Source organism: Conger conger, chromosome 14 (genome assembly GCF_963514075.1).
Source record: "Conger conger chromosome 14, fConCon1.1, whole genome shotgun sequence".
Classification (NCBI taxonomy): domain Eukaryota; kingdom Metazoa; phylum Chordata; class Actinopteri; order Anguilliformes; family Congridae; genus Conger; species Conger conger.
The window spans coordinates 40,072,711-40,100,302 of NC_083773.1; the positions used below are offsets into that span (position 1 = coordinate 40,072,711).

General features: G+C 41.8%; 1 protein-coding gene across 2 annotated transcripts in view; it reads right to left on the reverse strand.

Annotated features, from left to right (window-relative positions):
- The window catches only part of LOC133110188 (cadherin-22-like), a 299,036-nt gene that overhangs the window by 173,969 nt on the left and 97,475 nt on the right, over window positions 1–27,592 (reverse strand). The gene's annotated exons all lie outside the window — the stretch shown is intronic.

Sequence of the window (27,592 nt, forward strand, 5' to 3'; positions counted from 1 at the left end):
GAACAGAGAGGAGGTCTGCCTGGTGTTAAAATGTAGTACACAGAGGAACAGAGAAGGGATCTGCCCAGTGTTGCAATCTAGTACACAGATGCCTGGCCTTAAAATCTAGTACAAAGAAGAAAAGATCCGCACAGCAATTGGGCTCTTGAGCAAGGCCCTTAACCCTGTATTGCTCCAAGGGGGATTGTCTCCTGCTTAGTCTAATGAAATGTAAGTCGCTTTGGATAAAAGTGCCAGGTAAATAACACATTAATATTATTATTATTACTATCAGCATGGTAACGTAATTAGCAACACATATGATGCTAGCTCAATACAAACAAAATTGTATTGTTTCATTAATTTTGGAGGTTGCTGATTGCAGTGACTGAGTCAAAGTTAAGGATGCATTTTCATTGTAAAAAGGCTTTGTAAAAAAAAAAATATATATATATAAAATAAAAAAATGATAAAACGTGTGAATCCTTACAGTGAAAACCTAAATTGTTAGATTTCTCCAGACATTGATATATGAAGGCTCTTATGACAAAAAGAGGAAGAATTCTAGGAGTTAGAAATTAAGTGTCCTTTCATGTCTTATTCATCAGGGATTGTCACAAGATGGCAGAATGAGCCCATATTGTGGAAGATAGATAGAAAGATAGATGGATAGATAGATCGATGCTCAGCACACTGAGGTGTAGAGGGAGAGAACAATGTTTTTGCCAATTGAATCAGGGGATGATTAGGAGGCAAGTAGAAAGAGCCAGGGTTGGGAATTCAGCCAGGACACCAGGGAACCACCTACTCTTTGTAAAGAGTGCCATGGGATCTTTAATTACCATAGTGAGTCAGGACCTCTCATCCAAAAGACAGCATCACCTACAGCACATAAAACCACCTCATGGGGACTACTAATTTAGAGCACTATTCTGGATATACCTTCTCTACAAAGAGCTTAACTCAATTAAATCAAACTATTCTGGAATTACATTATTTATATTATTAAAATCCATGTACACACCTGATACGTAAATGTAACTGTTAATTTAAGTTCACATATGAATTATAAACAGTACAGATCAGCTATAACTTCATGTATTATGCCTGGACTGGAAAACGCATATAAAAAATAAATGGTAAATGCTTGCATTTATATAGTGCCTCTATCCAAAGCTCTGTACAATTGATGCTTCTCATTCACCCACACACACACACACACACACACACACACACACAGACCAACGGAGATCGGCTGCCATGCAAGGCACCAACCAGCTCGTCAGGAGCATTTGGGGGTTAGGTATCTTACTCAGGGACACTTTGACACAAACAGGGCAGAATCAAACCGGCAACCATCCAACTGCCAGACGACTGCTCTTACCACCGGATCCAATGTCGCCCCAGACAAATCAATTCATGAAAATGAGCAACAATCTTTCATGCTATTTAAACATGAATGACAACCAGGGCATTTTGCAACCATCATTCAATGAAAGTGAAACATTCATCAATTATCAATTTTTGGGTACACTGTCAGTTATACGTGGATATTGTGAGCATTGATTGGTGTGCTTGTAATCACCTATTTTACCTGAAGATGATTGTCTTCAAGCAAGGGTGGCACAACTGTTCCTGAGACTGATAGGTTACTCATCGTGTCTGCCACAGTAATACCTCCAAAAAGCACTGTCCTTAATCAGTAACACTAATCACAAAGAACATAATTTTTATGCACTCCATTGACTCCCCTACATTTAAGCATGTGTGAGCTCATATAATATTAATACTCACAAATTATTTCATATCACTAAGAGCTAGGAGGTTATGGTCAGCTTTGACCAGTCTGCCCATTCTCCGCTGACCTCATTAACAAGGAGTTTCTGTCCGAGGAACTGCTGCTCACTTGATTTTTTTCTTTTGTTTTTTGCACCATTCTTTGCAAACTCTAGAGACTAGTGTGTTTGAAAATCCCAGGAGATCAGCAGTTTCTGAGATACTCAAACCACCCTGTCTGCCACCAACAATCATTCCAATCATTTTTTCCCAATTCTGATGGTTGATGTGAACATTAATTGAAGCACCTGGCCCGTATCTACATGACTGTATGCATTGCACTGCTGCCACACAATTGGCTGATTAGATAATCGCAGTAAAAAGTAGGTGTTCCTAATAAAGTGCTCGGTGAGTGTACATTGGTGAAATTATCATCACATCATCAATTAATCGCATAAATTCCCGTTTCTCAAAAAATCAGGAGTGCACAAGAGACACATTTTTTAAAATTCAGTTGGTTTCCAGCAACTCTGAATTCCCGAAGGATAAATACTGTTTATGCCATAAGCAAACTGCAATTAAATCAGACAAAATGTTTCTCAAAATGTTAATTACAAAAATGGTGTATGACATGTTTACTGTCATTCACCTCAGTGATATACTATTATCCACTGATACATATATACTGTATATTCCTTTTAAGTCTGACAGTACATTTCTTTTATAGTTTTGTTTTTATCTTACAACATAAACTCTTGTTATGAAAGCTACCACTTTTAATTGCAACACAAATCACATATTCGAGAAAAAAATATTATTTGTAGGAAGCTCGCAATAATTATGCCTAACACAGAAAGGCAGAAAATGGAGGGCAATTATGCATAAAAATGTTTTGTATCCTAGCATTAGGAAGTAGAAAACTAGCTGGAGAGCCTTAAACATTCAGAGAGCGTTTCAGACAGTACAGCCTGACTGACTGCATCTCCCAGCAGCCTTTGCTTAGGACAAAGTTGTTAATTTTAGACCATAAACACATTCAACAGCACAAACATGCAATTATCATGCACATCAGAGAGCTGTCCAAATTGTCCAAATAAGCACACACATGTTCCAGGACCTGACAGCAAATCACTGCAGACAAGAACAGGAATAAAATGTTTTGTTATTTTTTTTTAATTCTCTCATGCCAACCCTGTCAACTGCATACTTCTTGTCTGTCCCCACACATAAAACACTGCAGCTTCAATAAAAACAATCCTCTCGCACATTCACCTGAGAAACATTTTACACCCTACATGCCACAAAAGGTACTGCAGTTAGAAGCACATCGCTCACTCACAGTGAGGGGGTACTGATACACCAGTAACCTCTGTAACCAGCCCTGACCCTGTCGCACACTGCCCAAGTGTGGGGGGAAGACAAAATTAATGATAACATCGCTGCACCATTACACCACCAGGAGCCCAATCTGTTTCCCACTGAATACGCTAGTTAATCAATGAATAGCTGTCCGTTTAGGACCTAAACTGACATTGATGGACAGTAATTAATAATGCATTCACCCTGACAGTTTCTATACATGACTGCTTGATGTAGTTGTATTTCTTTGCTATAATGCAGAGGGACATTTCACTCTATTCTAAGTGCCTTTAACAGCAAAATGCCCAGGGAAAATCTTAATAGGTAATTTATGGAAAAGACTAATTAGTTTCCACAAAGAGGTTTTATTGCTTTCTCATTTCTGTCATCTACAGAAGGTACATTTATGCCCTCCGAGGTCAGGAAAGATTTCACTTCCAGAGCACCGCCTTCACAGTGCCATTGGCAGGCTACAACTACAAAGAAACATGCACAGAATATTACAATAAAATATTTGCTTGATAACTATGAAATATGTGTCATTATTATGTTTGAATTGTTTGTGTAAATAGTTATACCACAATGCTTAAAAAATAAACAATCATTCAATGATTATTTGTATTTAATTTGTGAATAAAAGTTTGGAACAAATTTTGCTTTAAACCAAGCCAGTGTGTATTTGGCCATTTAAATCTGTTACTTCAAGGGCCGATTTTGTGGACACCAATTAAGCCTAGTCCTTTTTTTAATATATATATTTTTTTATAGAGAATCTCAATTAAAAATGAATTTAGTCTATGACTAAGCTAAACCCACGTCTGCGAAAGTGACCCCTAATATCACTGTTTAACATGGTATAGAAAATGTCCCCTTTCCTTTATAGGAACACCGACCTGGATGAAAACACAAGCCTCGCCAGATGGCCATACGTTCCACTTCATTAACATACACAAGACTTGCCAATCGCCTAGCAAAATAAATCTTTATTTCCTGTCAACTAATTAATGAGAATTTTTTTGGAAGAGTGTCTATGTATGGACCAGCGCTAATTGGTAATATAATGTATGACGTCTTACGCAGACAAAAAATGACAATACAAGCTAGACACCTCCTTCCATTATTCCCCCCCAGTCCAGCCTAGGAGGTGTGGATGGGACGTCCTGGTAAATCAATCATTCTTGGCGCAGTGAAACGCCCACCAATCAACTGAACACGCAATCTTACACACGCAAGTGTCAGCTGCTGCGAAGAGCCCCTCACAACAGGAGGGCTACCCAGTGTTCCCAGTCTTGGTACGCCACGTATAGAGGGTGCGTCCCAATGCTAGCATCCAGGATTCCTCACTCGTCTGGGGGATGGGGAGAGGAGAAGTGGAGGATACATTTAAGCGTCGGGACACACCCAGGGCCAGATTTAGAAGACCTGTAGTGCATACAAAACCTTTTAGTACACTCAAGGCCAATAACTTGACCAATGATTGATGATGGTATTTGTTTTGCACCAAACGTTGCTTGCGTTATTAGTTGGGCCCGCGCTAAAACGTGTACACCCAATACTCAGAATTACCTCCTCCTTTCCTCCACTCATCTCCTCCCCCTATACTTCCAGAAAGGAGAAGGAGATGAGTGGAGGAAAGGAGCATACATATTTAATTTATTTTGAATAATGGGACACACCCATGGTTTTGCACAAGCTAAAGGTCTTAGTAAATTAGGGCCCATAGTGAGCATACTGCTTACTCAGGTGCCCACTGTCTGTGGCAAAACAGCTTACTGGCTAACTATTATTTACATAAATTCAGTGTGCTGGATGAGAAAGTTGTTAAGTAGGTGAAAGTGTTCTCTGAATGTAGTGTTGACGATGTACTATATGCTGGCTGCCCACGTCAGAGTTAGCACAGTCTTGGATGTTAAATCAATGCCACCGGCCTACAATGACAACTGCTGGCCTACATCGACAACTGCACATTCCAAACTGGACAGTTTCGTGACATGAGACGAGAAAATAGCAAACATAAACAACAAATAAATATATAAATAATAGAAATAGAAACCTATGAGCATTGACAGAAAAGTCATATTGGTATAATCAATGGTGCTCTTCCCATACCAGCTGAAGTCTAGACACAGCAAAGTGTTGCATTTTGAAGCCCTTTATTACAGTACAGTAGAGACATGCACATCAGGAATATTGGCTTCCTGTCACAAAATGGCAGCTGCAAGAGCCAAAGCCTTCTGGCCTGCACTTTCATGCACTGCTGAACGATAGCATCTGCATGTCTGTCAGGATTAGTGTCACAATAACATTTTTCTTTTTTTTATGTTTTGCGTCACAGTATGAAACCTAGTTGCTAATTCGTCATAGCGCTTGCATAATTGACGACGCGTTTACAATTCAGCTTGAATGAAAGAGGTAGGGGCGTATTCGGAATGGCTACAGCGTGGCAAGTTTAGCTTTTGGCCGGTTTAAAAAGCACCTGAGCGATCGTCTCCGGGGTACATTCTGTCCCCTTCGCCACACTTTTCGGTTTCCGATTTCTGATCTTCTTCGAAGCTCTCCCAGCTCCGCACATCAAAGCTCTCCCCTTCTCCCCGGCGACACATTCATTAATATGCACTTGAGCTGAACCAATTAGCACAAACGGTTAATCCCTGGTTTAACGCCCGTGAAGCGTACCTTGCTCCTCTCTCGGTTTAAATTGCTCTCGGAGACTTCGGGTCTCATGCTTTCGCCCATAAATCTGACAGATCATCGCTGACGATCCCGGGAATTGCATGTTTGTCCACTGCAAGCGGTGAAGGATTTGACACGCTGCACATCCAGCAAGGAGCCGCGTTCAGGATTATATATTTCCTCTCCCCTCCTAAACTAGATTTCGTAAAATATTCATTTTTCTTTCTATAATATTTCAGCCCCCCCCAGGACATCAAATCAATTTATATTGCAGTAAAATGAATAGACATTGCCCTGGTTACAGAGCATTAATTCAACCAAACTTCTGGAAGCTTCTGAATACGATTTTCACCTGCAATGCTGACTCAATGCAAAGGGCTCCAAAAACATGCATCGACCCACACAAGAGAAAAGGGTGAATAAGAGGAAGCTAATTAAATTAATAGTGCAATTAAACTGATCAATCGAAAGAAGAGTGCCTTAAAAAACCTTCTGTAGAACACCATTTAAATCAAACTGTTGGTAGGAGAAAATGTTTTTTTTTTAAATATTTCTAAATATATTTTATATTTATATTTTATTTTACGTTGTTTATTTTTTAATGTTTTTAATGTTTAATGTTTTCAAGCAAACAGGGGATATAAAGTCCAAATGCGATTAACTGTAAAGTTGCCAAAAGCACTTTGCAGCATTGTCAGCATAATAGTCCTTTTTAGTCCTGTATTTTATTACCACGTGCAATCTCATGAAGGAAGTTAAAAATAACAGCAGCAAACCAAGCTGCAAACGCCACAGAATAAATCAAATCCCGTCAATTGACGGTCGCCACCACTTCCTTTGAGTAATTTTACATTTGCCGTCACGCACTGTAGACTGATTGTCCCAATAACATTAGATGACACAATGTTGCTTGGAGTTAATGATCTACATCCAATAACAGTGTGGGAAAGGATCAGATGCAGAGTTTTCTTGGCAAAAAAAGCGAAACACGCACACGCACGCGATACACTTGTAACGTGTAAAACGTCACCCCGTTTTCAATTTGACCGCTTCATCGTCAAATTCTGTTACCGGGCGTTGGCGTGGAGCGGGAATCCATCTCGGTCTCCCCACTTCCGCGGGCTCCCTCACGCAACGGTGCAGTTCATTTTCTACATGTCAGCGGCACAGCTGGAACGCTTTTATTACAGCCCCATACGACTGCTGAAAGCTGCTGTGCGTTGGGCCGTGAGATTCCCATTACAGCGGGCGGTGGGCGCAGGGCGTGGGCCTGGTAGCCTCTCCCCTGTCCGCTCCGTGCCCCCTCACACTCCGAGCGGCAGCCCGGCTAGCGTCAAAGCAGAGGGCCTGTAGCGTAGTGGGTAAGGTACATGACCCTGTAGCGTAGTGGGTAAGGTACATGACCCTGTAGCGTAGTGGGTAAGGTACATGACCCTGTAGCGTAGTGGGTAAGGTACATGACCCTGTAGCGTAGTGGGTAAGGTACATGACCCTGTAGCGTAGTGGGTAAGGTACATGACCCTGTAGCGTAGTGGGTAAGGTACATGACCCTGTAGCGTAGTGGGTAAGGTACATGACTCTGTAGCGTAGTGGGTAAGGTACATGACCCTGTAGCGTAGTGGGTAAGGTACATGACCCTGTAGCGTAGTGGGTAAGGTACATGACCCTGTAGCGTAGTGGGTAAGGTACATGACTGGGACATGCAAGGTCGGTGGTTCGATCCCCGGTGTAGCCACAATAAGATCCGCACAGCCGTTGGGCCCTTGAGCAAGGCCCTTAACCCTGCATTGCTCCAGAGGAGTTTTGCCTCCAGCTTAGTCTAATCAACTGTATGTCGCTCTGGATAAGAGCGTCTGCCAAATGCCAATAATGTAATGTAATGTAAAAGGGCACAACTCCCATGAGACAATGCTATACTCAATGAGACAATGACACATCAGGCCACACGGAGAGCTGAGAGTATGCAGGTATTCATTACATGTCTATACCTCCATTTATTTATCCAAAGCGCTGTACAATCGATGCTTCTCATTCCCCCATTCACACACACACCAACGGCAATTGGCTTCCATGCGAGGCTCCAACCAGCTCGTCAGGAGCATTTAAGGGTTCGGTGTCTTGCTCAGGGACACTTCCCCACACCCAGGGTGGGATCGAACCGGCAACCCTCCGACTGCCAGACGACTGCTCTTACCTCCTGAGCCAACGTCGCCCAATAATTACGAACAATCACCACACCCGTTGATTTCACTCATTAGTTTCCCTCCTCACTGGTTGAAGGTGTGTTAATTAAGTGTTAATTAGTGAAAAATAATCAGCAGGGATGGAATGAATGAAAACACTTGTACCCTCAGCCCTCTGTGGGACATTATTGGGCACTGCTGCTGATGGGCAAGGTGAGTGGAATAACAGTTGGACAAGCGAAGTCCACGGCTGGTCCTGTTGCGCCCAGTCCGTTCACCAAAAAGAAACATTCATACAATTGCCAAGAGGTGCGAAAACTGCAGCGCATCGAGTCTAATTCGGCCGGCTTTGATGCAGTGTCCGCTGTGCGGATAGTTCTTTATCGGATAATGGAATTCACCGGAAAGTTGAGCAGAGGCACCGCAGTGCTATTTTTGCCAGAATCTCCAGGCCCGACGAGGCTCCCGTTAAGGAGCGGGTTGGCTTTAGAACATTAGAATGATAAACTGTGACAAAGTATCTTTCAGAAAACGCATTATCTGTCCCGCACGAGGGACTTCCCAGAATAGCCCGGGCGGGAAGAATTTACTGTAGATGCAGCGGGTTTTTCCTGCGCGACGCCGGGCTTGAAGTGACTTTGCCAAAGCGGTAGCCGCAGCAGCCTGACGCAGTCAACCTCATGAGACAGACGTTCAAAAACTACATAAACAAACAAAGGCCATCATCTCAGACGTACCCGTTGAAAGGATACATTTCATAAATAAATAGCTGGTAAGAAAATTCACTGCATATCGCTTGCTTCCTGCCAGCAGTATCCGCAGTAGAGAGACATATAAGAGGACTATTTTTTCCAGAGCATTTTCAAACCCTATAAATATTTTGACAGCCAGAACCCATTCCTAACAAGACTCCAGGGATCTGTGGGATGTAGCACTCGCAGAGCGGGAAAAGTAGCCAAAGAAAACGACAACTCCCTTCGAGTGAAGCCTGGGAAACACACTTCAAAATATACAGACAGGACTGACGATAATGCTCACAGATAAGTCTGTGACTCCAATTCACCTCTGTACAGAACAGCGGCGACACTCACAGCTAGAAGAAGCACGAGATCGCTGGTTCTGTATGTGCCAAACCACGCTACATTATAAACATAGCAAATGGAACATTTCAGTTATGTTTCTAATGACCGTACTCTCCTTTAAAAAGTACAATTAAACTGCCCTGCCCAGTTTCTTTTGGCAGTTTAAGAATGGGCCTTTTCAATCATTTAGCTGAAACTAAGTATGTTCAACCGTGACTGCGGCTTTTAAAAAGAGAATACAACAAGGAAGTTGTTTTGTTTTGTTTTTTTCCTGAAAAATGATGATTGCTCACTTCTTACAGAGCCAAGCGTACACTGTTAGACTGTGGCCAAACAACTTCCATCACTTCTGTCGCAGCCAACAGCCAATCGGCTTGGTCTCTAAGAGGACCCTGCTCCTGCCAAGTCAGCGGATGCCAGTTTGTTGGGCCTCTCGTCTTCGCTGCAAAAGCCTGTTTTTGATTAGACGGAACGTATGTGGACGAGGAGATCTGACAGGCGGCGTTTACCGCTAACTCCATTTTAAGTGGGAAAGGACTGAATATGTTCCAACGAGCGTCGTGGCTCGGAAAGACATCGAGTCTGCCTCAGACGGAAGCCAGCGCCATTGTGAAAGTCGGCGCGGTTTCCCTGGTGATTCTTTGACAGGTCCAAAAGAGACTCCACTCTCCCTGAGCTGTCCTTATCCACACCTTCTTACCGACCATTATTCATTTCAGAGGATTTTTTCAGTCCTTTCTTGGATCCAGCTTTAAATTGAATTGCTCTCAATGAGGTTAGTTATAATCCCAAGCCAAGAGACTCCTCTATCACGCATATGCATAAAGACTATGAGTACAGGGGCATTTCAAATCTCTGCTCATTTTATTGAATGCAGTTTGTCAAATATATTTTTTAATGCTTTCCTGAAAAAGGAACAGAGATATGATGAAGCCATCATAAATGCACGCGATTGGATGTTTACATTAGCACAGCAGTCTGCTCTTCTCTTGTGTTTCTGTGTTGCCAGGAGAGCCAAGAACCATTTTATTTTATATTACCCCAGAGACGCCATTATATTCCATTTCATACCAGGAGAAATTGATTTGGACAGCCATGGTGATACTGCAAAAAGGAACGACTATAAAACATACCTGTTCCCCCATACTGCTGTTAAGAAGTATTTGCTTTGCATTGAGGTCAGTTTTATAACATTATTAATGCATGGATTCAATTATCACTTACAGTTTAAACATATTTCTTTCTCGCAATAATTTGATAAATCCTACCTGTATAAACGACACAGTGATGACAAGGCCGGCTGATATGGCCTAATTCTATTTAATTATTTCAGTTCAAATTCATGTATTGAAACCTATACCATAATAAAAAATGGAATATCAGTAATATCCTTCAGTTTAAAAAGATTGATGGACTAACACGTGTTACTTCTCCAAGATTCGGTCGTCTTAGTCCAAGCTTGGACAAAGGTCGCTTGATTCCTCGCCATTACCCCGCATTTCATTCCAGTGACGTGATCCGATAGATGCCCGTTTCTCGTACGGTCCATGAGCCAAGCCTGATTTCTGGACCTGATTGTTCCAGCGGAACACGGCGTGGGCAATCAGAGCCATTTGGTTTGATGAGGGCTGAACGCAGGGGTCTTGAGTAAGCAGGACCTTCTACTTTCAGCTGGCTCTGGCTGTCCGTAAAGCCACAGAGCCTCGAACCTGAGGCCCGAGGCTGGGCTCACACGTCGGACGCCCCGGTAACACACAGAAACAGACGTGCAGAGGCAAGGGGTCGGCCCTGTTTTTTTTTTAAAAGGGGAGCACCTGCTGGGTCCACACGACTGTCACCATCACGCTGCGATGACACCGTTATAGAAGGAAAAGGTGAAGTGCCATTACCGTGATCTTTATTGTTATTATTATGATCACCAGCTCTATCACGGAGCTGAAATACACTCGCTGCATGTGTCTAATGGCAGACCGGTCCGTACCAATGTCTGTTTCAGTCCCCCTGAAGTCACGGGCTATGTGCTTGGTTTGTTCCAATGGTTTATTTTAACTTCTCGCACCTGTTCCTCCTGTCCTTTCCTCGCTCCTTAGCGTAGGAGGAGGCGAGGAAGGATGAGATAAGAAGGTGGAGGGATCAAGGACACATAGATTAGGTGAAGCAACGTAAATTTCATGTCAATTACAATGGAGAGGTGTGGATGCACAGGTGCACTGCAAAACTTTTTATAAATATCAACAAGGATTTTAGTACTTATACTGAGACTTAAAATCTTATTTCTTTTCCTTTTTTGCTAAATAGGCAAAAATATTGCCAATGGGGTAAGACAGTTCGACTCACAATTCAAGATTTTCCAATGGAATGAGAACATTTGACTTGTCAAACAAACAAAAATGAAGCTAATATGTTCTCCTTGAGAGGAAAGAAATAAGATCATCAATGATATGACGAGACTAAAAATGCTTAAGACAGTATTTTCTTGCAGTGTTGATCATTTATACGTCACACACTCCCGAAAAAAGAAAGAAATTCTGCAAAGTCTGCTCTCCTGTGTCCTCGCTGTGGAATCCTCCGGAAGCCTCCTCCGAAGAGCTTTTAGCTCGATTTCTGGGCCAGGAGCAGGCGGGACAGTTCAAATAAGCGGTTGGAACGAGCCCCGGCGTGTCTCCGGGAGCGCGCTACACCCCGGCGACGGGTTCTTGCGCACGCCCCCGCGCAGGTTGCCCGTTTGATGCCGTGCGACGCGGAGCACTTTGCAGTTTCCCGCCCACGTCGAACGCAGCTGCTCGGGGTTGCGGGCCTTGTTCAGCGCGGGCGTGGAGCGAGTGACAGACGCACCGCTTTGTGACGTCCCTGACTTGCGTGGGCGGGAGGGGCGCCCCCTGGGGCGAACGTCGACTCGAAAGCCGCGAGAAGAAAGAGGTTCTGGCGGGAAAGAGACGGAGGAGCTGTGTGGGAACCCTGCCTTTCGCGGCCAGCGACATCTTCTTTAAAGGGGTGAGTCGACACACAACGAAACTGCGGGCTAGCAGCAGGCGCTAGGTTTACCACACCGCCCTCCCCTCGTTTTACTGCAGAATCCTCCTGCGAACGAACACGGGCAAGCTCGCTGTGTGTCTCACAAGGCAGGCTTGCTGTGTGTTTACAAGGAGAACAGCTAAGGTGACCATCCTCTATGACCTGCTTTTGATACTCCTTGGGCGTGGGTACAACCTTGATCGGTTCACATCCTACTGCACCTGCTCATACACAACTATTTTATTCACATAACCAGATGTGCTTCTTATTAGATGCCTTTATTCAGAGTGACAAACAGTGCTGTGAATGCATACCTTCAGTGTATGTAGTCTATTGGAGCAAACCAGACCTAGGTGAAATATGTTATTGTTTTGGATTCAAATACTTTGCTACGCTTCACTGAGCTTGTCAAGAGCCAAGAGCACAAGTCCTGCCTTCCGGTCCTCTTCTGGTTGGCTCAATTGCACCAGGCAAGATCAATCGAGCACAGAAAAGTATTTGAAACCAAAATAATTGCGTATTTGACCCACCCAGGTCCAAACTGAACACAGGCAAGCTTTTTGTGTTCGCAAAGAGAAAAGCGATGGTGCCCATCCTGTTCTGTTATTACCCTACCTGCTCACCGATGCATTTGGAATCCATTTTGTTGACATCACCATGTCACAAAAAGTTTACTTAGATCGGTTTGGCAAAAACAAACATGCCAAAGACTGTGAACCAAGAAGAATTCAAACGGACGTGCAATTAACTACGTATGTCACAGCTAACAAGCGTTGGCTGAATCAGGCGTGCTGCAATGCACAGGAAAATGTAAACTGAGCGAGAGAGAACTTCAATGAGCCTGCAGGCTTACAGATATAACAACAGACCCAGGGAAAGGAATCAGGTATGCGATTCAGTTACTGGCTAAATGACTGCTTCGGGAGTAATGTGATTATCAGCAGCTGATGTGAAATACCGATGGCAAGACACCAGCCACTGCAGGAAGGGAAGACCTTCTGTTCGCTGATGGTATCAGTGACACACAGGGCTTCACCTCAGGAGGGCTCGCTGTCCGTGGAGGAGAGACGACTGCCTGTCACTGCAGGCTGACCAGCCGAGCGGAAGGAACCGGAAGGGAAATGGCCGAGCCTGTAACGTTTAATTATTAGCTTTTCGCTCGTTTGGAAAAGCGGGGCTACGGCCTGACGTAATTGTCTGTCTGTCCGATTGTCTGAGTCGCTGTTGTCAGTGTGTGAATGACATTAGCAAAGATAATTAGCATTAGCCAAATTCAAGCCAAATGCTTTTTTGTTCTCTCACAAGAACATCTCCTGAGTTCAACATTGCCTTCAGGGGGCTAGTGTATGTAACTACCACACGATAGAGATAGTAGTCTCACAATTTGCTTCATTTCAGCATTGAAATTGGGATGTGTAAAGTTAAAATCTTAATTATTTGGCAGGAGATAAAGAAGTAATTACCTGCCTAGAAAATGCTTATGATTGTCCAACCATTATCTAACCCGTTTATTCCTAGTCAGGGTGGAGGGGGGAGTCCCAGCATGCATTGGGAGAGAGGCCTGAATACAACACCCTCAAACCACAACACTGTTTATCCCTCCCCCTTCTCTGTGAACGTGTTGACATTGAAACACCATTGGCTGTGGCAATATGAACCAATGAGCTTGAATTATTGTATGGCTATACAACGTGTCGGTCCATTAACTGCATACTTTGAAACCCAAATTTAAGGACTATAAACACAGGCGGAGAGTGAGTCAACATGTCAGTGAGCCTCTTTCAATGACAGGAAGGGATTTACAATGGTCTTGTAACAATGTTTTAAAATCTTACCAACTGTACCTTTAAGCAAACCTGCCTGTCTTTGGACTGTGGGAGGAAACCCACACGGACACAGGGAGAACATGAAAACGCCACACAGAAAGGCCCAGTGCAGCACTCAAACCTGGGACCTTCTTGCTGCCCGCTTATGACTGCGACTGCGAATTAATTTTGACTGCACATAGAAAAAAATGACACTTCAAATACCTCTGCAAACACAGGTCTTAATACGGTAGTTTTACACTACAGAGCATAATATAATAATGTGTACCTACACAGTACCTGCTGTTGTCAAATCAGAGTAATTACACAGGTATTAGAGCCGCTTAATTTTGTCCCTCACAAATAGAGTTTGCAGATTAAGAAATCACCAAAATGATCACACCAAACCTGACAACAGGCTGGGAAAACACCACTGCTTGGATCAGCTCATGTCTGGCATTAAAATACCAGCCTGCCGCATTCGCAACCTGGTACGTAATGAGATGTTTGCTTTCACAGATAAAAACAATGTTTTTTGGAGCCAAGGAAAATACATGTAATCTTTTCCGTAATGTACGGCTACAACTGAATGAAAACTACAGTTACGACCATGTCACTCCCACTTAAGAGAATCTTCAAATGTAAAAAAAAAAAAAAGATAATATAATATAGAATATGGAGAATTACATTTTTAACCACCTAACCTAAGATTATGAGGGAAAATTACTGCTGCTAGGTTGCCTTACATTCTCACACAGCAATGGCTAATGAGAATGAACATAGTAATACACTCATTCAATTATAATCAAATTATTGCTTTAACTTAAGCTGTCAGTGCTCTGTATTGGATTGAAACAAAAGTCATAATCCTCATTTAAATAGCCGTATTACCAGCCCTGTACAGTTTTGTGAAATCAATCTTTTGCTTGTTTGTTTTGGAAGCATTTCTTATTGTGAACAAATTTAATTAACTGATATTAAATAAGCTGTGAAATGGCCATGGAAAGTCTGATTCTTTAAAAGTGGATTTAGAAAAAGCAGAAAAGCAAGTTTTGGCTCTTTTGGTCTGAAAGCACACTTAAGCCATACTTACGGCATTGTGTATTCAGTTTATACTGTTCCTCACCTTTTGAGTCTTCAATGTCATGCACACTACAATGAAAGAAGTCTACAAAAATCTTTCATGGTGGTTTCAAGGTTTTGATAAAATGGCCTCTAAAAAGCAACATGCATGAAAAGTTGACAACAAGCCTGAAAAACGGATTCTGGTATCAGCTACAGAGCTCAGTTATGTGACTGACAAAAACAAGTTCCGTTGTAGTTCACTCACTGAAAGTGGAAAGCAAAAGACTGTTGGGGCCCAACCATTTCCTCTTTAGCAGTATTTAAACAGTGCACTCTTAATATGCTTAACAAAAAGCTCAATTAAGCAAATTAAAGGTTGAGAAATGGGAGAAACTATTAAAATATGCTCAAAGTGTGGAGAAGAGGTGGTAAATATGAAAAAAAAAATATGACGATGGATACAAAATTACTTTGAGGTTTCAAATTCCCTGCTTTCATTTTTCTTAATTAGTGAGAAAATATCCTCCGGCAACTGCTTCATTAGGTTCTCTGTTGAGCATTTAGCGATGTCAAAACGATGATGGAGAGACAGGTTATTGAGGAGACTGAGGGACGTAATAAATCATCACAAGCTGTGGCATTCTCTTTCAGATCAGACTCGATATTAAGAGTGCTGCCGTAATCTCTCTGAAGTCTCCGGTCAAGCCTCCATAACTCTCTCGTCGGGCTACGCCCCGGAGAAACGCAGACAAAGACCTTAATTATCCCAGATTTGAAAAGAAGTTGATGCTAATACAGTGCAGCGCTAACTCTGCTGTTCTGAATCTCCAAAAGGAATCCAGAAGGTTCTAAAGCAGGGTTGTCAAACTCCAGTCCAGGAGGGCCGCAGTGTCTGCTGGTTTTTGGTGTGCGTCAGCACAAGAGATGAATTTCAAAGTCTTTAATTGGCTAAAGAGTCCACACACCTTGTTCACAAGGCCTTAATTGGCCTTGACACCCCTGTTCTAAAGGAAGCTGCACTGAAACCTGATCGCTCCCGTTTCTGGGTTCGGCTCGTCGGGTCTCGTAACCATGGTTTCCCGGCTCGGTTCCGTTCTCTTACTTCAACTCCTCCAGCCTGAATGACCAAAGAAAATACATTTCCCATCCCATTCCCATGAATCATTACTTTCACATTACAGTCCCATTTGTGCCTGGCTTCTCCTTACTTCAAGTCCTTAAAGCTTCTCTCATTATTCTCAATTAGCTTTCCTTTCTCTCCACAGATACTCCATATGCCAATCACACTGTCACCCTTGGCAACCCTCGAGTCAGGGTCCCAGGGCCGGAGAGAGGCTTGTGTGAGGGTCAACCTCTTCACTCTATGGCTTCCATGGAAACGGCTAATAACATGATATACAGCCGAGTGCAGTCTAAGTATATGGACAGTGGTACAATGTCACCTTTCATTTGACCGTTTTTTCTTATTTCTCAGCCTCATAAGGACGTCCTTGACTTTCATCGGCACAACTCATGGTCCTCATGTTGACAAAAGCCAATAACAGACTCCAAAAGCAATCAAAAGCCTAGAATCAAGACAAGATACTGAAAGCTCTCTTACACTGGCACTTAGGAAGTGATTGAATCCACCTGACTAATCAGAAAGGGATTTCATCATCTCGGTTCCTTAAAATGGAGGTACGGTGTATAGAAAACGGATGTAATTCCTACACTGATTACCTGATATGGCTGCAAATATCCTCAAATTGAAGGTGACAGTCTGCATTTTAACCTCGTTATTCATTGCTTTATTTCAAATCCAACGTGCTGGAGTACAGAGCGAGGAGAACAGAAATTGTACCACTGTCCAAATACTTACGGGCTGCACTGTAAAACACTTTTATTTCTGAAGAAAATAGTATGGAACTGCCATGGAAGTGTGTGAAACTCACGTCAGACATTGAAAACCTGAGCGTGAAAAACAGGAGAGGGGAGAATTGTGAGAATCTAGACACCCTAGGTGAAAAATATATACAGTGAGACAGTGATCACCAGTGAAAATGCTTCTATTTTACATTATTTTCCAATTTAATACAAACTTTTTTATTACAAATTCAATTATCAGGATAACAATTTGAGTGAAAAGTTGAAACCTTGAGAAACGTACATGAATGTCTTTGTGTTCAGCACGTCCCCCTTTTACTTTAATAGCAGCGTGCACTTCAGTCTAGACAAAACCTGAGGATCCACGTTATCCCAGCATTATTTAACAATGCTCCAAAGAGCATCTTGTGATGTTACTGAATACTTTGCTTTTGTCAGACTTCAAGTGTCCCCATAAATGTTCAATGGGGTTGAGGGTCAGGTGATTGTGGATTGTGGAGCACTCCTTTTTCTTTGGTCTTTGAGTAGTTCTTGCAAAGATTTGAAGTAACTTAAATTTGTTTTACATTTTTACACCCAAAACTTTCTGTTTCTTTTTGTCATTACATGAACCCAATTTTCAATGTAGTCTCACACTTTTGGACCCCACTGAACATACATTTAAACACAGAAATTGAAAACCGTACCCTCGGTTTTGCAATACGTACATATCCATACAAATCAGCGTGACCATGCACACAAAAAACACAGAGCACAGCAATATTCATTTTGGCTACTGATAAAATAATGAATGCTCAAATATATAGCAAAAATATGCATGCATTCATGACAATTATTCATCACACCTGGAGTGGGGAATGAATGCACACAACAGTACTAATCTGTAAGGTTGTCAGGATGAAATTCAAGGTTTTTAAATGTAAGAGCCGTTTTCTTTGTGCATTTTCTAGCACCATTGGAGTTCAGACTTTTTATGTGCTGTTTCACATGTATTCCATATATTCTCCTCAATTTGATGTAAATTAACTTGCAAATACAATACAACACACACACATACACTTCCACATACCCTTGAATAGCCTTACAAGTGCTCCCCTGAGTTTCTATGGTCTTTCAAAGGATTAGACATAGGCTCTATGAATCTACTCTCCTGGGAAAGAACATTCTGGATTCTAAACTGTACATGTTCTCAAGATTCGTTGACCTTTTAATTGTTGATTTGTCTCTTTTGTAGTCGCTATAGTGAAACTAGGGCAGAGAATATATAAAAAGTACGAAACAGAAGAGCCAACACAAAAAGATAAACGTGACCTTGTCCGAAATCTAATTCTTTCCACGGATTCATTTCTAAGCAGTTTTTCTCCACTTTGTCCACGGAGAAGCTGTAACATGGATACCCTGCTGTGCTTGCCTCTACGCTGTTTGTTAAAGTTTCGGCTTTCAAATAATTTGATTCAAAGAAGCTTTATTAGTGTGGAAAGGGTACACCTACATTGCCAAAGTATAACCAGACATAAACGTAACAAATAGGCGATAACAGATAAACATACAATACTACAATAAACATACAGAAAATAAAAAAAAACTACAATAGACATACAGAGGAATCACAATTCAGCAACAACAACCATTCAGAAGAAATCAAATCCAATTGTATATCAATTATCTTTGTCTCTTTTTGTGTAGCCTCCCTACCTTCAGGCTGAAAGCAGTTGCCTCTGCAGTGGATTAATATACGCATGTGTCTAGCTCTTACTTAAGGTTCTGCCGTCCGACCTCACAGACGGGAGCGGGGAGGGGGGTGATCGTGTGGCCCCGGGCATCACACTTCCTCACTCAAATTGGAGCGAGCTTTTCGGCTAACTGAGGCAGAGAGCACGCTATCCGTAGAGCTTAGAAAACGTTCAGCTGTTTTCAGAGAGAACGTGAGAGACAGAGAGAGAGAGAGAGAGAGAAAGAGAAAAAGAGAGAAAGAGAGAGAGACAGAGAGAGAGAAAAAAAGAGAGAGAGACAGAGAGAGAGAGAGAGAGAGAGAGAGAGAGAGATACAGTAGATGTAGAAATCGGTAGAGCTAGATAGATGGAGAGATATAAAGAGGTAGATAGACAGATAGATACAGATAGACAGACACAGACAGATAAAGAGATAAGATTAGTAATTAATCTTTCAATAGATCAGTTAAGATGGATTCATCGATAGATCAATGGATAGGGACAGGAAGAGGTTGACAGACAGACAGACAGACAGATAGACAAATATACAGATAGATAGACATAAAAAGAGGTTGACAGACAGACAGATAACAGATAACAGATAAACAGATGTTGTCAGTTGTTCACTGATAGATACCCAGCTGCCTCGCAAGCGTCTGCGGGTCAAATTGCGGCTACTGGAATGCTCACACACCGGTCTCTGCGTGACACAGCACAGGGTTGAATCTCCCATCGCAGGGATCCTCTGGGCTCTGTTCTCCTACACCGCCTCCCCGGGTCAGCCGCCGTCTAAATACGCACGTCCGACGCTTCCGCCGGTGCGGACCCGCGCGCGGGGAGGGCGTGGAGACGCAGCCGCCCCGGCGGACCCCGGCTCCCGCTCCCCACGCCCGCCGCTCGTCTCCGCGGAGACGTAACGAGCGCATTAGAGCGGGGAGCACGGCCAATTAGCGGCCGGGAAAAGGTGACGTGCAGCGAAACGAGAAAAAGGAATTAGTCTGCGGCGGAGTCGACGTCAGTTCCAGACTGCAACCCCCAAAGCGCAGGGAGATTTATGTGAGCAAAATGAACGCTGTGCCTTATACACATTGCCGACACGCAACAGTTTTAATCGTTCATTGTCAAGTATATTGTTTTGAATAATCACACAATTACTGACATTTCACATTTGTTTACTTAGACCTTTGGTAAATACAGCATATAACTGTAGAAAACTACTAGTTCGTTTTGACTGTGGAATAAAGGACAAGGCAATGATTGAAACTCATTGAAATGTTTTCTCATAGATTATTCATTATTATTATTATTATTGTTATTATTATTATTATTATTATTATTTTGCTTTCATGCATTACAATTAGGCTTGGCATCGATGGCTATTTCAAGCATGAATAGTTGAGAATATTTCCTCATGATCATATACAGTACATCACAATAGTGGTTGTCGACCAGCTTACAAACTTGCTGAGTAACTCCGAATAATTATAATACGCAAAGTCATAATAAAACATATGGTAACATAATCTCACATAATGCAATTCTTTATTGAATAAAAAGTATGTATTTAGCTTACATTTTGACCCGCAAGTGATCCATTTGTTTCGTTTTTTTCAATTTCAGCAAAACCATTTTCAAATTGAATTCAAAATGCAACCGTCGTAAGGCTGCAACAGTCGCTAGGCCCCCTGCCATTATAGTAAGTCAAGAACGATTCATAGCAGTCTAATCAGACTACTGCATTGTATCCTTCAAATACTGTCAAAGCGACTAACTAAACTAAAATGGGTGGGTGGAGGGGTGTGGTGGCAGAGCATTATTTCACCTCAGTGTGCAGGTACATATGGCACGACAATCTCGAAAGGTTCTCGATATAACAACGTGCGGTCCAATATCCGATATATCGATATTTTACGGCATCCCGAATTACAATGATTTAATGTCTCCCGGGAGTGGACCTGGTTTGCTAACTAGCTTCTCTAAAAATTGATTTTCCGTGGTTACAGTAATACAGTTTCAAAGAGGTAATAACCAGCACAGAATCCCGAAGCGGAGCCGAGACTGTTATCAAAGCAAGATTGATAAGTCTCGTCCCCGGAGACGGGGGCTGTTTACTGTGCCACAGCGCGGCCAGCATACAGGCCCATAAAATTTATACGCGGCAGTTTGGGCCAAAACTATTTCTGCTCTAGTTAACACCGGAACTGTCAGGGTAGTCAATTTTACGTCAAGTATTTTTACATTTTAAATACTCTGTCAGACTGAAGGATTGGCCGTACGGGACTTGGTGATGTGTAGTGAACATTCACATACTACTTATACGTGTAGGATAAACAAACAAAGACTGCTGTTACTTACTTCTGATAACACTATGAACATTTAATTCAGTGATTGCTTCATTCGTTCCATATTTTATTAACTCATATAATTTTATTTTACACCATTCAGCCTGCATTGCACGAGTGCACATCTGCACAATGTTTTGGTTCAAAACATTGCCTGTTTCTGTATGAATCTGTGTTCACTGTTCAACATTTGTCAAGTATTTTGTTTTTAATAATAACATAATTACTGACATTTGACCAATTTGTTTAAATTGACCTTTCGTATACACAGAAGACCACGGATCAGCAACTCACGGTCCTCGAGGGCCAGGAACTGCTGATTTTCCACCCACCCTTTTCCTGGGAGTCAGTGAAGACAGTCTGGCCAATCAGTAGCACTAATTACCCAGGAGAAAAGAAAACCAGGGCTGGATTTGGATTTAAGGGTCAGAGTTGATGACCTCTGGTATACAGTATATCTTGGTTAATTTCTTTAATACGGAATAGAATATTAGTTTTCTTCCCTCATGAGCCAAATGTTATCTTTACACATTATACTGCCTCACTGTGCTTCATGTCGATTAAAATACATGGTTTATCTTGAGACAAGAAAGATAAGGAAAAGGTAAACAACTTTGCAATGCAGCTTCTGATGAAATGTAACCTTGTGATGGCAATGTCTGATAAAAATGCCTGTCCTAAATAGAATTTGGAATTATGTTTTGACAGTTTTGAGGATATGGAAGCCTCTTCGACCAAAACCAACCCATTTTGAGTATTACTGCCATTTTTAAATGTTCTGTTGAGTCGATCACAATCAAGCATTAATCCCTGCTACACTGTGTGCATGCATACAGTATGTGTTTGCGTGTTAGTGTAATTCAAAATAATTTGGTACAGCAACACTGTGGAGTTGTGGAAACAATGATGTGTTATCTTCTATAACTCAAATAACTAAAGTCTTATATCCTTAGCCCCCCCAGCCCCAATACCCCCTCCCCCCCCCCAAACCCCTGCCCCCCGAACATTACAAACCATTTCCTCCATTTTAGAACTCTTCTTTATTTCTCCAATGACAAATGTGTGTGCCTGTCAGTTCATTCCCATGAATTCATCTGCACCTCCAGTCAAACCATATCCACATCACCCGATCTATTCTCCAGGGGTCAAATGGCGTCTGTTCTTCGGTTGGCAAAAACCACTTACTGTGCCTTGTGTGGTTTAGCTTTTTTTTATCGAGAAAGCTTCTGTACAGCATATGTTGTCTGCGCTAAGCACTATAAACATTTGGAGTCGTACCCACAGTATCCAACCGCCTTTCAAGTTACTCGTTAAGGTCACCTTTTATGCAATGCAAAGAGCACAGAACCTTTAGCATACTCCTGTGATTTGTTTACCTGCTAGCCACTGAACGTTTTATACCCTACAGGCTCTGCAGTAGTACAGGAGAGAACTAGCACTGACTGGATGACAGGTGTATCCCTTAAAGAAAACATAAAAAAAAACTATTTTTATTTATTTAATTCTGAAACCTGAAATTCATTAACATATTTGAGAAGGACAATGCACATTCATAACATTTATGGATATGCCCCAGAGTTAGCCAGGGAGGCAAATTTTTCACCTGTAGGCTACATGTGTTTGAGAAAACCCTCTTGAATACCCACATGCAAACTCCGCATAGAGAGGATCTGTGCTGGATGGGACTCGAACCCAGAACCACCACCTTACCCCGTATCAGTGCCAATTACTTTGCTGTGTCAGCCAGGCAAACAGTAGGGCAACCTGAAAGAACCCAATAACCTCCAGCATGGTCTTTGTCATCCTGAAAGCTGTAGCAGGGGGTTGCACTAACAGTGTGTGGTTGCCAGGTACTTTTTAGGGTAAAGCAAAGGCACAGGAAATCTCTTAAGAGACAAGCCAATCCTAACTCTGGCTGGATGAAGCTGCACTGCTGTAGCCAGCTAAAGGCATAATTCTGGCTTGAACACAAAATGAAGGCCCTGCCTCGGCGAACACTTTTACTGGCTGTGTCACCACAGAACTCCAGTTTAAGGGCATTTTTGAAAAGAATGTGGTTGGGGGGAATCCGCTAAGCTGGTTTAAAAACTGCAGATGCCACTTGTAGCAGATTCAACAATTGCAACTGAATGTAGTGCTGCTGGAATTTTGCCTGCAAGAGAGTAATGCTGTTAATGATTTAATGTTACCATGCATTAACTATGCATTATAAAGGAGATGAAGGTGCTATAAGAACACTGTTAAAGTATCAAAACGCACAAATAAATTCACACAATCCGTATCAGGAAAATGTGCCTTTAAAGAAGTTGTTTGGGATTCTGTGAAGTAGTGACATCACAACAGTGCGCTCGTTTACATCAGTACGGCCCACCTTGCTAGCCGGAACAAAGTGTGTGACACAGAAGGCATTAGTTAATTTTATTTTTTTATTTTTTTATTTTTTTTATTAGTTTTACTTAAAACCACAAAAATGCCATATGAATATCAGGACCTAAAATAGAACATGGGAAAATACACAATTTGGGACCTTTAACACTGGTAATTATTATCAACGAAAGGGGATCGGCCGTATCTGAGTCATTTTGTGAACAACCACAATGGAATTGCAAGCCAGTATCTTCAGAGAGAACATATGGCAGTTCTTTATTTTTTACTCGGGTTTGTGTCATCTTACTTAACATGACTAATTATCTGCAAAGTCTATAATAAGTAAGGCATTAGCCGTGTTTGTATGCATGCGTGCGCCAGATAATTCCTTATTTCTCTTTACTTTCTGCCTGATTAAGACAGACCTGACCAGGTGTTGCATTTTTACTGATATCCAGATTAGAAAAAAAATGAAATTATTCCCTGCATTACTTATACATAATTAAGCACAAGCTGTTTGAAATGTATGCAATGTACCTATTATTAGAGTTACTATTATTATAGGAACACATTTCATGTAAAGAAACAAACAACTGAAATAGTAAAATTAGAATAATCCATGCCTACTGAAGTGGATGGAAATAACAGAAAAAGGTGACAAATCAACAACAATTACATGAAAACTATAATTGTAAAGACAAAATGGCATCCCTCCTGTATTAATGTTGCAGCTAAATGAAGACAATGGTATCTCTGTGGAATGGGGGCTTTGGAAGACGGGACTCTTTTACAGAAGCAACCATCCTCCCTTTGCCTTATATCTTGCTTCAGGGTGCATTTGAGGTAGCTAATCCACTCTGCCAAAGCAACAGAGGCGAAACATAATATACTTGCTGTGTGTTTAACATTATCTGACATTTACCTCATAAGAGATCAACCATAAATCCCATGCAACCGGTTTTACTCTCTAGAGCGCAACAAATTTAAAACATTTTTTTGTCACAAAGCAGTTTTTCCCTCTCTCTCTCTCTCTGCACCATAATCTCAATGATATTGAAACTTTCATATCACTGAATACGACGGGGTGGGTTTTAAAGACACACCCTGGGAATTTTCTGCGTCCGTCGTCAACGTTCGAACAGGAGAGGCGGGAACACACTTCATAAACCTGGCCCATAAAAGATCAACTGTGAAGAACAGAAGTATTAAAAAAGAGTCGCGTCCAGTAGACCCAGATAAAGTGCTGTGAGATTACGGCTTGGAAAACTCTGTATTTTACTGACCAAGCAGAGATGGCACCCGCAAGATATCTATCACCCTGGGACCGGAGTCGCGTAGGAGATAGAGAAATGGAAAATAACAGATGCTCCATAAGAAAGTAATGTCCCATGTTTTTGTTTCAGAACAAAAAGACAATCTGCGTAACATATCTCCGGGTCGTGGGGAGCCGGTCTGCCTGCTGGTTTTTGTTACAACCAGTTCTTTTAGTTTTAGTTCTCCGGCAACACTACAAACTACGCTGGTTCACTCCTGTACTTGAGCACAGTAAAGTCTTTAGGACAAACGTGCAGTCTGTGGCTGTGGCTGGTGCTTATACAAGTGTCAGATCAAAATATGATTGATCTGTTTAAATAATTAAGAGCTGAAGTTGGCTCCTGTTGTGCACCCCTGGCCTAAATGAAGTCACCACTCACTTGGGCATACAGTACACCATATTTGTACAGCATGTCACAATGCTGTCACAGACAGTAGGCATATTTTTAGTGGAAGAAATGGAAAAAAACTGGCAAGAAGTATTTAAAAGAATAAAAAAATGATAAAATGAACTATGAACTATAAAAAGTCCCCTGTGGAAAGAATGGTGACAGTGACTGAGGCAGAGTCGTTTCAATCCAAAGTGTTCAATCCGAAATATAAAAACCTCTTTTGGGTAAATGATGATGAACTTAAGCACAGAATATGCCCTTGTGTAGTGCATCAATGTATATCTGTGGATGTTTTGACAGTTAGAAGACAAGAAGGAGATGATGGAATTTCTATGGGAAAAGAAAGAGGAGACATGAGTCTGTCATGCGGACATAAAAAAAACAAAAAAAAAACAATGAAAAGTAGAGTCCCAAAATAACTGTCGAGGACAGTGTTGTTGTTGGTTTACCACCAGCTTGCATCTGTATATGTTTACAAATGTCTGTTCCAGTTTGTGTGAAGCCCATGGTTTAGCAGGCATTGTCATAGGACACACAGTGGCATTATCAGGAAGAGCACCTGACGAGGGCCATGCAAACTGGGGAAATAAAATATCCACCCATCCATTATGAAATTCCTGGTCAGCCGCAGGGTTGGAAACTATCCCAGCATGCACTGGGCGAGAGACAGGAATACACACTGTGTGCCCATGGCAGGGGAGACACACGACTAAATAAAATATCCAAAAATACAAAATTATTTGGTGAATATGTGCTTTGTAAAAGGTAAACAAAATGGTCAAAAATAAAACAATTTCACTATTTGTTAGTGAATATGAATATGAATTAAAAGCACATGTTTGTGTGTTTCATAAGGCGCACCATTTTGCGAGCTTGCCAATTATGAATAAATACTCTAATCTGCCTGCACTGGCGAAAAAGAAAAAGATAATTGATCTGGGCAATTCCATATATTCAGGTAGACCACATATATTCAACACATTTGACAAAAATATTTTCAGTACACTATTGTACTTCTGGAATAACAGTATATTTTCAAAAATAATTAATTTTATTTCTTGGCTAACTAGCAGATGCAAGTCTCAGCTGCCAGCTAGCACATACAGATATGCTAGTGCCCCCTCCAAATGCCAAATTTGGAGAAACAGTGCTGTGATTTGCTCAGTGCCATCACAGGGTGGCACTTTTCCATGCCCTGGGTGGCTCTTTTTGGGGGAAGCTAGAAACTATGCTTACGTTTTATACAAATATTTGGTATTTGCAAAGACTCAATTCACAAATCTCTGTGAGCTAACCATGGCAGTTGACTTTTGCATAACCTCAGGCTCTACTAAACAGTTTCGGAACAAAAAGACATCTGAATAACATGGCTTCCGTGTCACCATTAAGAGCCTAAATGCAGATGTATTTTTGTCCTTGCATAACCGCAGGCTCTACTGACTTGACAACATGGATGCAGGGCTTGCTTTGCTCTACAATGAGCACTTCTATTAATTGCTGGAGGTAAATTATTCCCTCACAAGTAAGTTGGTCGGGCTCATAAAAACAGCCCTAAAAGGTCTTGCGGTCTGTAAAAAACACATTCCCTCCTAAATGTAGCGATGGCTCATTCATCGACAGGGACCTTGCTTGCAAAAGCTGAGCTAATTTCTGCTGTCTGAGTGTGATTTCACCTGGAGCCTGAAAATACCTTTCTGTTTCCGACCGTTTTAACCACGGTGGTTCTGAAGACAAGAGGCACTTTCTTCAACAACTACCAGTCTATTATTTGGCTTCTGAGTAGCGGGAAGACCATTGGCGATCTATTATTTTCTCTGCGGTATATTACAGATTTTCTGCAGTATGTAGTTCATCTTGACTTTGCCTTCGCATATTTAACCATGCCAACCGTTTTAAGTGTTTGGCCCTTGGCCAAAATAACATAAAATTTATCTTCCTTTGTATACTGTTTGCACATTGTTCCTTGGCAAAATACTGATATATTTCAATATCTCATATCATAACATATCTTTATTTGAGAGTCAATCATCTCTTCGAATGACCTGACAGGACAAGGTTTGACATCTTCACAGCACACCCACACAACATTCAATGCCGAATAAAACGCAATACTGATAAAATCCACAGTCGCAGAGGCAATGGAGACAATAACCAGCAAAACTGCAGCTGGAACTCCGCCAGTTCTGCGCTGCCAGAGCCAACATGGCGCCAATATTTAGTCACTTTTATGTTAGCGTTATTCTTTTTTTGTGCACAGCACATATTCAAAAGGTAAGGAAGTGGAAGTTTAAGCTCCTCTGAACTTTGAAAAGAAAGCTCTTTGAGGCACAGCCTATTTCTGCGGGTATAATTTAGTATTTTGGATTGGCTATTAGGGCAAGCTCACTGTCTGAAGAGAGGTAGAGGACAGCTACTTTATCAGTGGTGCCCTTTAAACTAATCACTGTTCCTTTTTCGAATGTCAGTCTCTTTGTGCAAATTGTTATACTCTGAGCGAGTTCTTGGGCATTCTTCTCTAGATACCAATGCAATTTTGAATCAGAACTTGGTTCATTGTGAGGCTTTGAGGCAAGACAGAACCACTTTTCCTCGGTAACCTAGGTTAGCTTCTGAAGCCGGGTGTAAAGTCTGGCTAATTAGCCTATTTGTAGCTGGCTAATTCAAA